Source organism: Lithobates pipiens, unplaced genomic scaffold (genome assembly GCF_037356315.1).
Source record: "Lithobates pipiens isolate NorthernLeopardFrog02 unplaced genomic scaffold, aLitPip1_a1.2 Scaffold_28, whole genome shotgun sequence".
Classification (NCBI taxonomy): Eukaryota; Metazoa; Chordata; class Amphibia; order Anura; family Ranidae; genus Lithobates; species Lithobates pipiens.
Window position 1 is genome coordinate 173,824,247 of NW_027507789.1, and position 16,108 is coordinate 173,840,354.

Genomic DNA, 16,108 nt, shown 5'->3' on the forward strand with positions numbered 1-16,108 from the left:
CCCTGCGCTAACCAGCGGACACCGGGCACCCGACGCCGGCACTCCGATGGTCCTTACTCCCGTGAGATGGTGGGACCAGGAGCTCCAGGAGTCCTCTCCCACTGGAGATGCTGCTGGGGGTCAAAAGAAGAAACAACCTGTAACGAAAGGTAAGCCTTACTCCCCTGCAGAGAGTGTAGCTCTCCCCTGGTTCAGGCACATGCTTCCTCCAAGGAGGAAACACAATAACTGAAGCCATGGAGGAAGAGGAGGTGTTTTTAAAGTGGGCATGTGTTTCCTAATGACAAGGTGGAGCTACACTCTCTCCGGGGTTGTCCTGAAAGGCGATTTGAGAAAAAAGAGGATTTTAACTTGAAACCAACAAATGTCATAAAAAAAGTTGTGTTTAAGTGGTTAAACTTTCCTCACTTACACAGAAGTGGAAGTGTAACAATTTCATTGACAAATTGTTACAATGTTCTAGTTAAGTTCACATAAAGAATGTTCTAACTCTTGGCAGACTTCCCGGTTTTTCCTTTCTTTTGATGGCTGTGGCTTCAGAAGAGCAGAGAGAATTTTTTGCATGGCAAGAATCATGAAACGCTTTTTTCAAGATCGCAAAGGGGAAAAAATTGTGATGACGATTAATCGTGAAGCTCTAATAAATATGAATGGAAATCATAGGGGACAACTTTTCATGTGACTCTGAGTTCCAAAGCTGCATGAAAAGTCACCCAAGTGTGAAAGTAACCGAATGAGATTAATTGATAACACCCAGGGACATCTCATGGGGCCCCCGGGGCAATACGAGATTATGGGGCCCCCAGGCAATCAGAGATTATGGGGCCACACAGTATACACATACATGTACACACAGTATACACAGACATGTTTCTGTTGGCTGATAAAGTACTGGCGAGGTGGGGCATCTATAATCTCGGGATTTTTAGACCAAAAAGGACGTCATAAGGGACATTTCAGAGACAGATGTGAAAAAAAAACACAGATTTTTAAATACTGTCCCTGGTTTTACTGAGGTTGGCAACCCTGATGGGGCCCCCTAGTGGCCCGGGGCCCTCAGGCAGTGCCTGAGTGGTCAAATGGTCAGTCCGCCCCTGATAACACCTTTGAATAATTCCCCATTTGCACTTATGCGACCTTAAAATTGCACTGCTTTGCCATGACTTGAAGCAATGTCTGTGTAATCTTGTGGTGTATGGACCTCAAATCGCATCAAAGTGGTGCAGGGGCGAATTTGCCCCACTTTAAGTGACAATAGAGCCAAATTCAAAGGTGTTATCCTTGAATCTCATTTACACTGCTGCCACCTGAAAGTCACACTATTTTGCTGCCACTTTACCGCTGCAACTTGGCCCCAACTTTTGGGAATGCCTGTGTAATATTGTGCCCTAAGTCACACCAAAGTAGTACAGGGACTACTTTGAAGTTGGTGCGACTTAAAGTAGCACAGATATGGTTATCATAGAGAATCATGGGGGGTACAACTTGTCATGCAACTCAGGGGTCCACATTTTCTGGAAAATTCACCCAACTGTGAAACAAGTCATATATTTTAATAAAAGGAGCTCTCATTTATATTTGCATAGTCCTTACTGATTTAGATCAGCAGAAAAAAAATGCTAATGATGTGTGCACCTGGGACGGAAGCAAATGTATGGTGATGTTAAACAAATTAATGAACCCCACCCACACCAAATCTAACTACCACATCCACCCCACATTAAGTACATATGCTACACTTACCCAGAAAATGAGCAGCACCTTCTCTTTGCTAAAGAGGGACCTCGCCATTCCCGCATGTCAGTCCCAGCTGTGGGGGCAATATCAGACATCTGTGCAGGTTTCTGCACTGATATCAATACAAATTGCACCCCAAAGTCACACCAATTAGAATGGTGCAATTGCCACCGATTTGATGTGTCAAGTCACCCCAATGTGAACCAAAGCGGAACACATTCAAACACTGCCTATCCACCAGCTGAATTCATTACCTGCAATTCTCTACAGCTGTTATATATAAAGATGCCACCTTTATCATTTACTTGCAGGCGTACTGAAGCCTAGGTTTACATTGGAGCGATTTGTCATGCAATTTGAGACATCAAATTGCATGACAAGTCACAGCCTATTAGCTGCAATGGCACTGTTCCAATCGATGCGACACCGATTTTGCAGCACCACACCGATTTGCAAAAGTACTTCCTGCACTACTTTTGCTGATTTCAGGTATGACTTCAATAGAAATCTGTATGAAGCCACACAGATGTCTATGAAGTAGCACCTGAAATCACGCTGACCTTGCTACTTTGAAAATCGGGCTAATTCAAGTGAAGTAACATCAGTGTGAACCAGGGCGAAGAGACTAGTTTTTTTGGTGCACAAATACATATAGAAATGATAAGATAGAAAAAGATATCTCACTTCCCCATAACCACCACCTGGAGAGAGGGAAGAGAGAAAACACACACACACATCTCAATAATGTACTTTTATTTTGCCAGCAGAAACAAAATGATGTACATTTACTAGCTTAAAAAAAAAAAAATCCTACCGGATGTATGGTGTTACATTTAGCAATTGGATTTTAAGAGCCCTGCCCATAGGAGCTTACAATCTAAAATGTGTCTAAACCTTGAGTGGACACAGCTTTACTTTCAGTGTAAAATGAGCAACACATCACATTTTTACCTGCAAGATTATAGAAATATACTTAACAGTCATTATTCTTACAAAGCATTCCAACATAATATTAAAAAAGGCACTTATTCAAAACATAACACCCACCACCCCACAATCCACACATACATTGGTGACCATGTTCTGCTGGAAGCTGCATTTCTGTGTACATGATTAAGCAATTATATCAAAGAGTAGAAGGTCAGCACATGCTCCCAAAACATGTTTGTATAGTCACACAGGAACAATGCACACACAACATTGAAAACATGGCCACAAAAAGCCACTTTTGATGGAAAAAATGCACAAGAATTTCAGCAAACAACCCTAGTTGGGCGTTTGGCAATCTGCACAATATCCTCTACACTACAGCACAAAAAAAAACGTGCCCTTCTCAGGCCAAACAAACCCCCCCCTATTGCAGCCCTTTATATAAGAGAGGTTGTATTGTTAGCACACTGACACACACCCAATAAAAGTACACGCCCACCAGTATCTTTCAATCTGTCTCTTCGTGTATGTCTAAAGTGATTGCACCTGATGAGCAGGAACACAGAATACTATTTGCGCCTGTGTTAGCCCTTGGTTATGTGCATCAAATCTCCAACTACAGGCCAAAGATTGAAGTGTATTTGCATCCACAAAGCAACAGCTTTCTAAGCATATGTATATGTGCATTGTAAACCCTACAATTTTAAATGTCCAAGTCCCCGGGCATGATTAGTGCTAACAAACATTGGGGGTAATTTACGAAAGGCAAATCCACTGTGCACTACAAGTGCAAACTACAAGTGCAAAGTGCACTGAAAGTGCACTTGGAAATGCAGTCGCTGTAGATCCAAGGGGAACATGCAAGGAAAATAAAAAAACAGCATTTTAGCTTGCACATGATTGGATGATAAAATCAGCAGAGCTTCCCCTCATTTCAAATCTTCCCCTCAGATCTACAGTGACTGCACTTCTAAGTGCACTTTCAGTGCAATTTCAAGTGCACTTTGCACCCAGTCTGAGACACTCCTACAACACACAGAGGTTTCCTGGCCAAAAGGAGCAAGGAGAGGACAGCGGGAGAGAGCATGGCCAGGCAAGTCTCCAGGGAGGAACAACAGGTCGCAGCCAGGATGGCTGGTGAGAGAAGCATAGTTGAGAGGACTGGGGAGACACGGATGAGAGGACTGATACAGAGCAGTCTGAGATGGCTGTAGAACCAGAAGAGAGGACTGGGCTGGCACGCCTGATAGGACTGGGAAAATGTAGTCTGAGATGGGTTTAGAACCAGAAGAGAGGATTGGGGTGGCATGCCCGATAGGACTGGGAAAATGCAGTCTGAGGTGGGTGTAGACAGGTCCGTCTTTAATATTGATTGGACCCTGGGCAAAAATTTTCTTAGGGCCCCCCTCCCCCCATGCAATTTCGCTCTTCACCTTCTCTGAGACATACAATAAATAGCAGCTAGACTTAAAATCAGTTTACTGTATCAGATCAGGCAGCGATTGCGATTGGTTTCCAGAGGTTACAGCATATCATTACTGCTTACTGACTGGTTGCTAGAGGTTACAGCACTCCTTAAGGCTCACTGATTAGTTGCTAGAGGGTACAGCACATTTCTGCTTGTTGATTGGCTGCTAGAGATTGCTGTACAGTAATACTGCTCACTGGTTGCTATATGTTACAGCACAACTTGTCCTCACTGCAGGGGGGCATGATATACCTATGAATGCTGCCTTTATTTACATATCAATGCAGTTGGCCTCAGCTATTTACATATGATGTCACTGCTATTTACATGTGAATGCCAGTATTTCCATGTAAACACAGGTCTGCAGGTGAGTCATCTGTACACAACAATAGGGCAGACCTGGGCAGCATTAGTAGCAGCACAGGACTAAAACTCAAGGGAATGTAAACTGGGATAGTAAACTGGGCCCCACAACAATGACAGGGCCCAGGACAGCTGCCCCTTTTACCCTGCCTTAAAGACAGCCCTGGGTGTAGAACCAGAAGAGAGGATTGGGATGGCATGCCCGATAGGATTGGGAAAATGCAGTCTGAGGTGGGTGTAGAACCGGAAGAGAGGATTGGGGTGGCATGCCGATAGGATTGGGAAAATGCAGTCTGAGGTGGGTGTAGAACCGGAAGAGAGGATTGGGGTGGCATGCCCAATAGAACTGGGAAAATACAGTCTGAGGTGGGTGTAGAACCGGAAGAGAGGATTGGGGTGGCGTGCCTGATAGGACTGGGAAAATGCAGTCTGAGGTGGGTGTAGGACCAGAAGAGAGGTTTGGGGTGACATGCCTGATAGGACTGGGAAAATGCAGTCTGAGATAGGTGCAGAACCAGGTGTGAGAACTGTGGAAACATGGGCAGTGGAGAGAGGCAGCTGCATCCAAGAAGGCTGGCAGAGCCTGAAGATGTGGTACTGGGCTCAGTAGCCACCAAACAGCTAGCACTAAAGAACGACCTTATTTTCGTTGCTACCCTAAAAGGGGGCCACGGTTTCTGCCTGCAAAGGGCATCTACTTTGCTCCTGACTGAGTCAGCTCCGGCCTTCAAATCAGTGCTAACTGGTCCTAGAAATATAAGCAAGTGAAGTCCTGGAGGTGTTGAGCAGAAATAGTCTGCAAGCAAATGTTGTGCTGAAGTGAAGACCGGAGTCAATATACAGAGAGTGTATATAGTTGTAAATGTTCTTCAATCATCTGGGCATGCCATATACCTTTATCTTATACAAGTTAAGTACCCTGAATAAAAAACAAAACAAAGTGCAAGGGCGGTTTCTGTCTGACTGGAAGTTTTGTGCCAGGCTAGGCAAGGTGACAGGTGGCCAAGCATGACTCCCACATTCAGAGGTATGATGGGACTTTACCAACAGCTGAAGGGTTGCCAGTTTGAGACCCCCTGCTCTAACTAAAAGTGGCCTTTCTGAATTTTTTAAACTGAGGTTGGTGAAGGGTGAAGGAGGATACATTTCCCAGAACACACCCAACATGTTTCTCCAAGGTAATATTTAGGATTGTAATATGTAAAACTCCTCCCTGACCTTGTCTGTACAATACGTAAGCTTAGAAGTTATTAGCATTGTACAAGTTCTTCCTCCAGAGGACTCTGTCCAAATCTGGCAGCACAAGGTAAGAGATCGAAGCCTGGTACATTGCACTGATAAACAATTGTCATATTCATTCTGGGAAATTCCTGAGCAACCTGTTTCTTTTAGGCTGTTAAATTCCAATAATCAAAAGACTTATTTGAAAATATATGCGTGTGTTTGTGGCAAAAGGATCATTTTAAAGTAAGAGGTTTTCTTTCTTCTGTTATTAATTATCTTATGATGCATGATTTTATATAAGTATGCATGTGTGTACAGTATATAGATGTATACACTTACAGCCACTTTATTTGATTGCTAGTACCGGATTGGAGCTCAATTTTGCCTTCAGAACTGCCTTAATTGTTTATGGCATTGATTCAACAAGGTGTTGGAAACATTCCTCAGAGATTTTGGTCCATAGTGACATGATAGCATCACGCAGTTGCTGCAAATTTGTCGGCTGCCCATTCATGATGCAAATCTCTCATTCCGCCACATCCCAAAGGTTCTTTATTAGATTGAGATCTGGTGACTGTGGAGGCCATTGGAGTACAGTGACCTCATTGTCCAGTGATGAGCTGATTTGGAGCTTTGTGACATGGTACATTATCCTGCTGGAAGGAGCCATCAGAAAATGGGTGCACTGTAGTCATAAAGGGATGGACATGGTCAGCTCAATTGGTACTAAGGGGCCCAAAGTGTGCCAAGAAAATATCCCCCCCCCCCCCACCATTCCACCACTAGCCTGAACCGTTGAGATAAGGCAGGATGAATCCATGCTTTCATGATGTTTATGCCAAATTCTGACCCTACCATCTGAAATCGAGATTCATTAGGCCAGGCAACGTTTTTTCCAATCTTCTATTGTCCAATTTTGGTGAGCCTGTCCAAATGGTAGTCTCGGTTTCTTGTTCTTAGTTGACAGGAGTGGCACCTGAAGTGGTCTTCTGCTGATGTAGCCCATCTGCTTCAAGGTTGGATATGTTGTGCGTTCAGAGATGGTATTCTGCATATCTTGGTTGTAACGAGTGGTTATTAAAGTTACTGTTGCCTTTTTATCATCTCAAAACAGCCTGCCCATTCTCCTCTGACATCAACAAGGTCTTTTCATCCACACAACTTCCACACACTGGATATTTTCCCTTTTTTCCACTATTCTCTATAAACCCTAGAAATGGTTGTGCGTGAAAATCCAAGTAGAGTTTTTTTAAATACTCAGACCAGCCCGTCTGGCAACAACATCCATGCCACGTTCAAAGTTACTTAAATCCCCTTTCTTCCCCATTCTGAAGCTCGGTTTGAACTTCAGCAAGTCGTCTTCATCACATCTAGATGCCTAAATGCAATGAGTTGCTGCCATATGATTGGCTGATTAGCAATTTGTGTTACCAAGCAATTGAACAGGTGTACCTAATAAAGTAGCCGGTGAGTGTATATATAGAGTATATAGCACTCTGTCCCTGGCTTTCACCTTCTCAAAGACCTCAGCCCCTCTGATACACCAAGCTGAGTACCCAAGCACAATATCACAGGAAAACACTGACAGTAACACTAAATACCATGCAATAATGCTATTTCAAAGAACACAGGCACCAAGTCAATTAGTAAGAACAAACTTGAAGGTAAACTGTAGTCAAAGCTATGGCTGTACTTTTCCTTGGGATCACAGGACTGCAGAACGCACTGCTAAAGCCTGCTGTCCATTGATGTTACTCAGCCAGTCCAAGCCCGGGAAAAATCCCAAGCATAAAAGAAAACAGAAATCACATTAAAAGTTCCAAACAGCAGATAGCTAAACAATTAGATGTGATGGGAGTTATTTACTAAAGGCAAATCCACTCTGCACTACAAGTGTAAAGTGCTCTTGAAATTGCACTGAAAGTGACCTTGGAAGTGCAGTCGCTGTAGATCCGAGGGGGACATGCAAGGAAAATAAAAAACAGCATTTTAGCTTGCACATGATTGGATGATAAAATCAGCAGAGCTTCCGCTCATTTCAGATCTACCCCTTAGATTTACAGCGACTGCACTTCCAAGTGCAATTTCAAGTGTACTTTGCACTTATAGCTTGCACTTATGGCGCAAAGTGGATTTGCCTTTCGTAAATAACCCCCATTGTGTACTAAATGTGAATTAAAAATGCTGCGCGAATATCATACCTCCCAACTATCCCTGATTTCGAGGGACTGTCTCTGATTTGGAGCAATGTCCCTCTTTCCCCCTCATTTGTCCCTCATTTTGGTCTGATCTATATAGTTGTATATAAAATTCACTTTTTATATTTCAAAAAGTGTTTCCCAGTGCTAAACCTTTCATCCAATTTCTAAATTGCTGCATTTGTACATTTTTAAAAGCCAATATAAAAGGAATAGTAGTGATAAAAAAAGCGCTTGTGGATTTAATTAACCTTTATTTTGGGGTTAATGCTTCTTTTAAGGGGGTGTGACAGGGGGCGTGTCCTATGCCTACATACATTTTCTAGTAGGTGTCCCTCATTCCCATCTCAAAATGTTGGGAGGTAATCTCAAATAACATAAAATCAAATGTGCAAATCTTAGTATACAAATAATAGTCCCAAACATGTGAAATGTAGTCCCAAAGGACATATAGGGGGTTATTTACTAAAGGAAAATCCACTTTGCACTGCAAGTGCACTTGGAAGTGCAGTCGCTGTAGATCCAGGGGGACATGCAAGGAAAAAAAAAAAACAGCATTTTAACTTGTACATGATTGGATGATAAAATCAGCAGAGCTTCCTCTCATTTCAGATCTACCCCTTAGATTTAGAGCAACTGCACTTGCAGTGAAAAGTGGATTTGCCTTTCGTAAATCACCCCCATAGTACTGTGAAAAGTCTCGATAACTTGATGCTCCAAACACCGGAGTGTCCCACCACCTTGAATATAAAGGACTCTTACTGGAGCAAATGAGCGCTTTACTAATGAAGAGTCCCATATGCTTGAGTATGCTATATCTCATCTGTAAGTGAACACGAGCCACCTCCAGGTCTAAACAGATGGACACAAGAACACCTTATCCAATCAAGAAGGATAGTCTACCAACACATACAAAGAGCTGGGCAGTGCTATCGCTTGTGACGTCACCATGTACGCTACAACCAGGAAGTACCCAGTTCCAATCCCAGGACCAGAGCTTTTATGCTCATAAGCGCTCGATGTTTTTAATTATGTGAGTATCTAGGATTTTTTTAAAATAAATTCTTCTATACAGTTTTTACAGTATGCCGGTGCTCCTGGGTCTCGATGTATGTGTTGGCTGAATTTCCTTCTTAATTGGATGAGGTGTTCTTGTGCCCATATGTGGAGATCTGGAGGTGGCTCATGTTCCCCTACAGATACTGAAGTGTATGTGACTTTTGTATGTATTGTAACATGGGGGACCATTACCTCTAGTGGTAAATGAGTTTTCTGGTGATTCACGGTAGTCAGAAACTATGTTTTTAAGGGCCTGGTAGCCCATTTAAAAAAAAAAGGCAAATAAAAGGTCTTTAACATAAAGATTTCCCATGCAGGGGTTCTTTTCCAGTAAAAAGACATAAATAAAAAATGCTAGCCCACCTGGCACTTACCGTATTTGCCGGTGTATAAGACGACCTTTTACACTTAAAAAAACTGGCCGAAAATCGGGGGTCATCTTATACATCGGATCAGGCCCTCTGGTGCCTGCTGAGGGTTCGGTAATACTGTATGTAGCTTCGGCTACATACAGTATATACCGCTGAGCCAATCCCAGCGAGCGATGTATTCAAATGAATACAGAGCCTGCTCGGATTGGAGCAACAACCTCTGCCAATCCGAGCAGGCTACTCTGTAGCCTGCTCGGATTGGCTTTGAGAGTCAGAGAGGCGCGGGCTGATGATGATACAGTCTCTGCCAATCCAAGCAGGCTTTGTATTCATTAATAGAATACATTGCTCGCCGTGATTGGTTCCAGCAAAAGCAGGAAGAAGGATATGGCGCCAGCTCCTGCTCCAGCAAGAAGGACGGAATATCAAGTGTCGGAAGCCTTGGAAGGGGGTCGCCTTATACGGTAAGTACAAGAAAAAAATGCTTAAACAACAGTAAGATTAGGGGGTCGTCTTATATGCCCGGTCGTCTTATACACCGGCATATACGGTAGGCTCTAACTCAGCTGTTTAGTTGCAGTATCTCTGCTCTTTATGCTGGTCCCTGGACCATAAGTTTCTTCAGTGATGACGGCTATACTCTAAAGTCCCATACACACGATCGGACTTTTTGACAACAAACATGCAAATTAGCTGTTTTGAGGCAACATCCGACCGTGTGTACGCTACATCGGACAAACTTTTTTGGTTTTCATCTGACTTTTGTTGGCTGTGTGAACGGACAAACGTTTTGACAACATAAGTCCAATGGAGCAAAGTCCAATCGTGTGTACACAAATCCATCAGACTTTTGTACAAAGTACAAACACACATGCTCAGAACCAATGCAGAAGTTAACCAAAGGTGGCGCTGGAGTAATAGAACGTCCTCTTTTGAAGTGTCGTCAGTACATTGTAACGTCACTACGTTCGTGTTTGTTGCCTAAAAAGTCAGATGGCGTGTATGCAATACAAACTTACGGCCAACGCCCTTTGTACAAAAGTCCACGGGAAAGTTTGTACAAAGTCCGATCGTGTGTATGGGGCTTTACACACACACAGCTCATCGGGCCTTCATCCTTAGGCCATTTATTGTCTCTTGCAGACAATCATGCTCTGGCTGCAGCCCCTCTGACTCCTGGAGAGGAATAGAGTCCTTCTGACTCCCCATGCCCAGACCTCCTGTCTGTTGGCTGGAGCAATCTCCAACTGGGATCCTTGAGGTATTCCCAAACCTTCATTATAAGGACTGTGCTCAGCTGAGCACACACCCTGCTGGTCCTCCACAAAAAAAAAAGAAAAAGGTAAAAGAGGGTCTCACCTACAGTAATTACTGAGGACCACACAGCTTAAAGAGGAAGTAAACCCTGATGGGTTTACTTCCTCTTTCATTCCCTGCAAAGGTAAAGCATAATGGACTACTATGCATCGCATAGTAGCCCATTATGTGTCACTTACCTGACACAGGAGCCAGTGAAGTCACCGCTGTCCCCTTGTGTACGGAGCCTCCATCTTCTTGGTGGGTCTCGCTGCTCCGCCGCTGTCATTCGTCGGAGCTGCAATGACGCCACTCCCACGCATGCGCACGGGAGCCGCCACTCGCGGCATATCGTCGTTAACTGCGGCGCGCTCAGTGCGCCTGCGTGCCACTGTCTACGGCACATACACCATAGACAGCGGTGCCTGTCTTTTGGCAAATATCTCCTAAACCTACACGATATTTCTTAGACCTACAGGTAAGCCTTAATCTAGGCTTGTCTGTAGGTCAAAGTGTGTTGTAAGGGTTTACAACCACTTTAAAGGTAAAGGGAACTTTTATTACACAAACATATCAATAGTAGTTTTACTGAGGTGTTGGTAGTGAGATTCTCATCCGGTGATTTTTTTACTACCATTGTTACTTTTGTGTAATAAAAGTTCCCTTATCTTTAAGCTGCATAATCCTCAGTAAATCCTCTTTCACCTTTTTCTTTTTGTATGTTAATTTGATTATCAGGATCACACCTTTATCGAGGTGAGTCAGAAACTTGAGGGACGCTATGTGTTTGCTCTCACACAGAGCCTTCCCAGCCTATACACCCCAGTTAGGCTACTGGCTATCCTTTGGTTTCTTTTCCTTTATATACTGGTCCTCCACAAAACCTGGACACAGGGTTGGACATTCCATCCCACCCAAGACACTATGGAATCTCCAAACTACAGAGTAGGGATGAGCTCAGGCGTGTTCGCATGGAACACGTGCAGAGCCTGCCAAGAAGTGAGCACAGCACTGCGCTTATCACAGGCAGTGAGACATTGCCTCGATGTGCGGCTGCAGAGATCGGGGCAATTTCTCACTGCCTGTGATTAGCGCAGCGCTGCGCCGACTTCCTGGCGGGATCTGCACGTGTTCCATGCGAACACGCCTGAGCTCATCCTTACTATAGAGCCCTATGCAGGAATACCAAAATTCAGAGAAAGCTGCGAAAGCAGTTTTCTCTAGTCCACATCTATGCTCTGCAGTCCTGTGTCCTTTAACCACTTCAGCCCCGGACGATTTTACCCCCTTCCTTACCAGAGCACTTTCTGCGATTCGGCACTGCGTTGCTTTAACTGACAATTGCGCGGTCGTGCGACATTGCACCTTAACAAAATTTATGTCATTTTTTTTCCCACAAATAGAGCTTTCTTTTGGTGGTATTTGATCACCTCTGCGGTTCTTATTTTTTGCGCTATAAACAAAAGAAGAGCGGCAATTTTGAAAAAAAACACAATATTTTTAACTTTTTGCTATAATAAATATCCCATTTAAAAAAAAAAAAAAAAAAATGTTTTCCCTCAGTTTAGACCGATACGTACTCTTCTACATATTTTTGGTAAAAAAAATCACAATAAGCGTACATAGATTGGTTTGCGCAAAGGTTATAGCGTCTACAAAATAGGGGATATATTTATGGTATTTTTTTTTAACTAGTAATGGCGGCGATCTGCGATCTTTTTTTTTTTTTTTTTTTTTCGTGACTGCGACGGACATATCGAACACTTTTGACACATTTTTGGGACCATTCACATTTACACAGCGATCGGTTCTATAAAATTGCACTGATTACTGTGTAAATGTGACTGGCAGGGAAGGGGTTAACACCAGGGGGCGCTCCAGGGGTTAATATGTTCCCTATGGGAGTGATTCTAACTGTGGGGGGAGGGGACTCACAAGGGGAGGAGACCGATTGGTGTTCCTCTGTACTGGGAATACACCATCGGCCTCCTCTCCACTGACAGGACGTGGATCTGTGTGTTTACATACACAGATCCACGGTCCTGCTGTGTTCCCGGGCAATCGCGGGTGCCCGGCGGACATCGGCGGGAATGGGAGGACGTCATATGACGCCCACCCAGGATGGGAGATCCCATCTGTGGGCGTCATATGACTATGGGTGAGTAGGGAAGTGGTTAAATGACCAATTTTCCAATGACAGCATCTTATGCTTTCTACACACGGTCGGACATACCAACAACAAAATCCATCGGATTTTGTGCCAAACTTGTCTTGCATACACACGGTCGGACAAAGTTGTCGGAAAATCCAATCGTTCAGAACGAGGTGACATTCGTTGCATACGACGGGACTACGAAGAGGCTAGTAGCCAATAGCTTTGGTCTCCTAATTTAATATGAGCGTGCGTGGCACTTTGTCCATCGGAATTCTCTACAAACGATCGTAAAAAGTCAGATCGGATTTTGTTGTCGGAAAATTTTAGATCCAGCCAACTTTTTCCGTCTGGATTTCCAACGGAAAAAGTCAGATGGAGCCCACACATGATTGGATTTTCCAATAACATAATCCGATTGGACCTTTTCCGTAGGAAAATCCGACCGTGTGTACAGGGCATTACTGTCATAGTATAATGAGTTCACATGCTCCAGTTTTTTCATTCAAGGTGGTGGGACACTCAGGTGCTTGGAGCATCACATTATTGAGACTTTTCCCAATACTATTTTTGCTGTGGGACTACATTGCACATTTTTGGGATTATTATTTCTATTTTTTGCATATTAATATTGCACATTTGATTCTATGTTATTTATTATTAGTGTGGCATTTTAAATTCACTTCGGGAAAAATCCTAACTTTACTGTCGGGATCCACCCAGATGCCTGAGCCAGCCACTCCCACCGCCTGCACAGCCTGGCCCTCCAGTGAGCACTGGAGGTGCAGAGCAGAGAACCAGTAACTGACAGTCACTGGCTCTCTGCTTACTGAAGACTGAGAACTGAGCGATCAGCAGTCTTTGATTGCTCAGTTCTCAGTCTTAGAAGCTGTGGGGGACAGATACAGCATTGGATCAATGCTGCATCCACCTGGGTGAGTATAAATGTTTATTTATTCTTAAACCCATACTTCTCTTAAATATATTCGCCCAACAAAGTTAGTGACTGGCCAACGAGAGTAGAGTAGAATGAATAATAATGGTAATAATAAACTTTAGTATACAGAATATTTAGCAATAAGGATATGGTGTAGGGTGGTACTTGCCATCCAAATCAGCATAAACAGTAACAACATCACCTTAATTGCAGTAAACAGTAAATAAGACTTTTAATCTATAAACTACCAGAACTATACTGGCAGAGTGCACTAATAATGACTACGCTAGGCCTAAAACTGTCTGGTGAGCATTGTGAGTATTTTAGATGATGGAAATGGGTACAGGGAGGCGCAGGGTATTAGTCAACAAGTTGTGTGGCAGGGGCAGTCCTTAAGATGTTTCTTCTGCCGGCTATCGTTCAGGCCCTTTAAGAAAAGTGGGTGCATTTAACGTCAATGCTAATGAACTTGCATTTCTTTGATGTGTGGAAGGAAACCCACGCAAGCACAGGAAGAACATGCAAATGCCATCTCGGTAGTATTCTGATTGGGATTCAAAACAAAAAGCCTAATACTACAAGGCAGAAATGCTAACCACTAAGCCACTACTCTGACCATAGAAAGAAGTGACAACCACCAAGCTGTTGTGAACGAGCATGTGGTACAAACATCTGGTTGTGAGGTATATGGGAAAATGTACAGTATCTCACAAAAGTGAGTACACCCCTCACATTTTTGTAAGTATTTTATTCTATCTTTTCATGTGACAACACTGAAGAAATGACACTTTGCTACAATGTAAAGTAGTGAGTGTACAGCTTGTATAACAGTGTAAATTTGCTGTCCCCTCAAAATAACTCAACACACAGCAATTAACGTCTAAACAGCTGGCAACAAAAGTGAGTACACCCCTAAGTGAAAATGTCTACATTGGGCCCAAAGTGTCAATATTTTGTGTGGTTACCATTATTTTCCAGCACAGCCTTAACCCTCCTGGGCATGGAGTTCACCAGAGTTTCACAGGTAGCCACTGGAGTCCTCTTCCACTCTTCCTTGGTGACATCATGGAGCTGGTGGATGTTTGAGACCTTGCTCTCTTCCAACTTCCGTTTGAGGATGCCCCACAGATGCTCAATAGGGTTTAGGGTTGAGAAATGCTTGGCCAGTCCATCACTTTTACCCTCAGCTTCTTTAGCAAGGCAGTGGTTATCTTGAAGGTGTGTTTGGGGTTGTTATGTTGGAATACTGCCCTTCCGCCCAGTCTCCAAAGGGAGGGGATGATGCTCTGCTTCAGTATCTCACAGTACATGTTGGCATTCATGATTCCCTTAATGAACTGTAGCTCCCGTGCTGTCATCACTCATGCAGCCCCAGAACATGCTTGACTGTAGGCAAGACACACTTGTCTTTGTACTCCTCACCTGGTTGCCATCACACACGCTTGACACCATCTGAACCAAATAAGTTTATCTTGGTCTCATCAGACCATAGGACATGGTTACAGTAATCCTAGTCCTTAGGCTGCTTGTCTTCAGCAAACTGTTTGCAGACTTTCTTGTGCATCATCTTTAGAAGAGGCTTTCTTGTAGAACGACAGCCATGCAGAGCAATTTGGTGTAGTGTGCGGCGTATCGTCTGAGCACTGACAGGCTGCCCCCTGACCCCTTCAACCTCTGCAGCAATGCTGGCAGCACTCATACGTATATTTCCCAAAGACAACCTCTGGATATGACGCTGCACACATGCACTCAGCTTCTTTGGTCGACCATGGCGAGGCCTGTTCTGAGTGGAACCTGTCCTGTTAAACGGCTGTATGGTCTTGGCCACCGTGCTGCAGCTCCGTTTCAGGGTCTTGCCAATCTTCTTATAGCCTAGGCCATCTTTATGTAGAGCAACAATTCTTTTTTTCAGATCCTCTGAGAGTTCTTTGCCATGCGGTGCCATGTTGAACTTCCAGTGATCAGTATGAGAGAGTGAGAGCGATAACACCAAATTTAACACACCTGCTCCCCATTCACACCTGAGATCTTGTAACACTAATGCCGCGTACACACGAGCGGATTGTATGGCGTACTTAGTCCGTCATACAATCCGACGGACAGTCCGTCGTATTTTCCACTGAACGGACTTGACCACACACGGATACACAAACAGTCCGTCGAAAGCTTGCGCGATGACGTGTACAGCACGTACGGCTGGACTAGAAATAGGAAGTCCAAGACACAGCAAAGCACCCTTCCGCCCTGTAAATCCTTTCTGGGCATGCGTCATTCTTAGTCCGTCCGACTAGCATACTGACGACCGTATTGTCCGCTGAAACCAAAGTACGACGGACAGAATTTCGAAAAAAACTAAATTCTTAGTACTCCGGA

At 43.9% G+C, this 16,108-nt stretch overlaps 1 protein-coding gene across 1 annotated transcript in view; it reads left to right on the forward strand.

Annotated features, from left to right (window-relative positions):
* The first annotated feature begins 5,741 nt into the window (after window positions 1-5,741).
* Window positions 5,742-16,108, forward strand: part of LOC143935831 (NXPE family member 1-like) — a 78,997-nt gene continuing 68,630 nt past the window's right edge. Inside the window, exon 1 of the mRNA XM_077459947.1 lies at window positions 5,742-5,804. The gene's annotated coding sequence lies outside the window, so the exon portion shown is untranslated. The remainder of the gene's footprint in view (window positions 5,805-16,108) is intronic.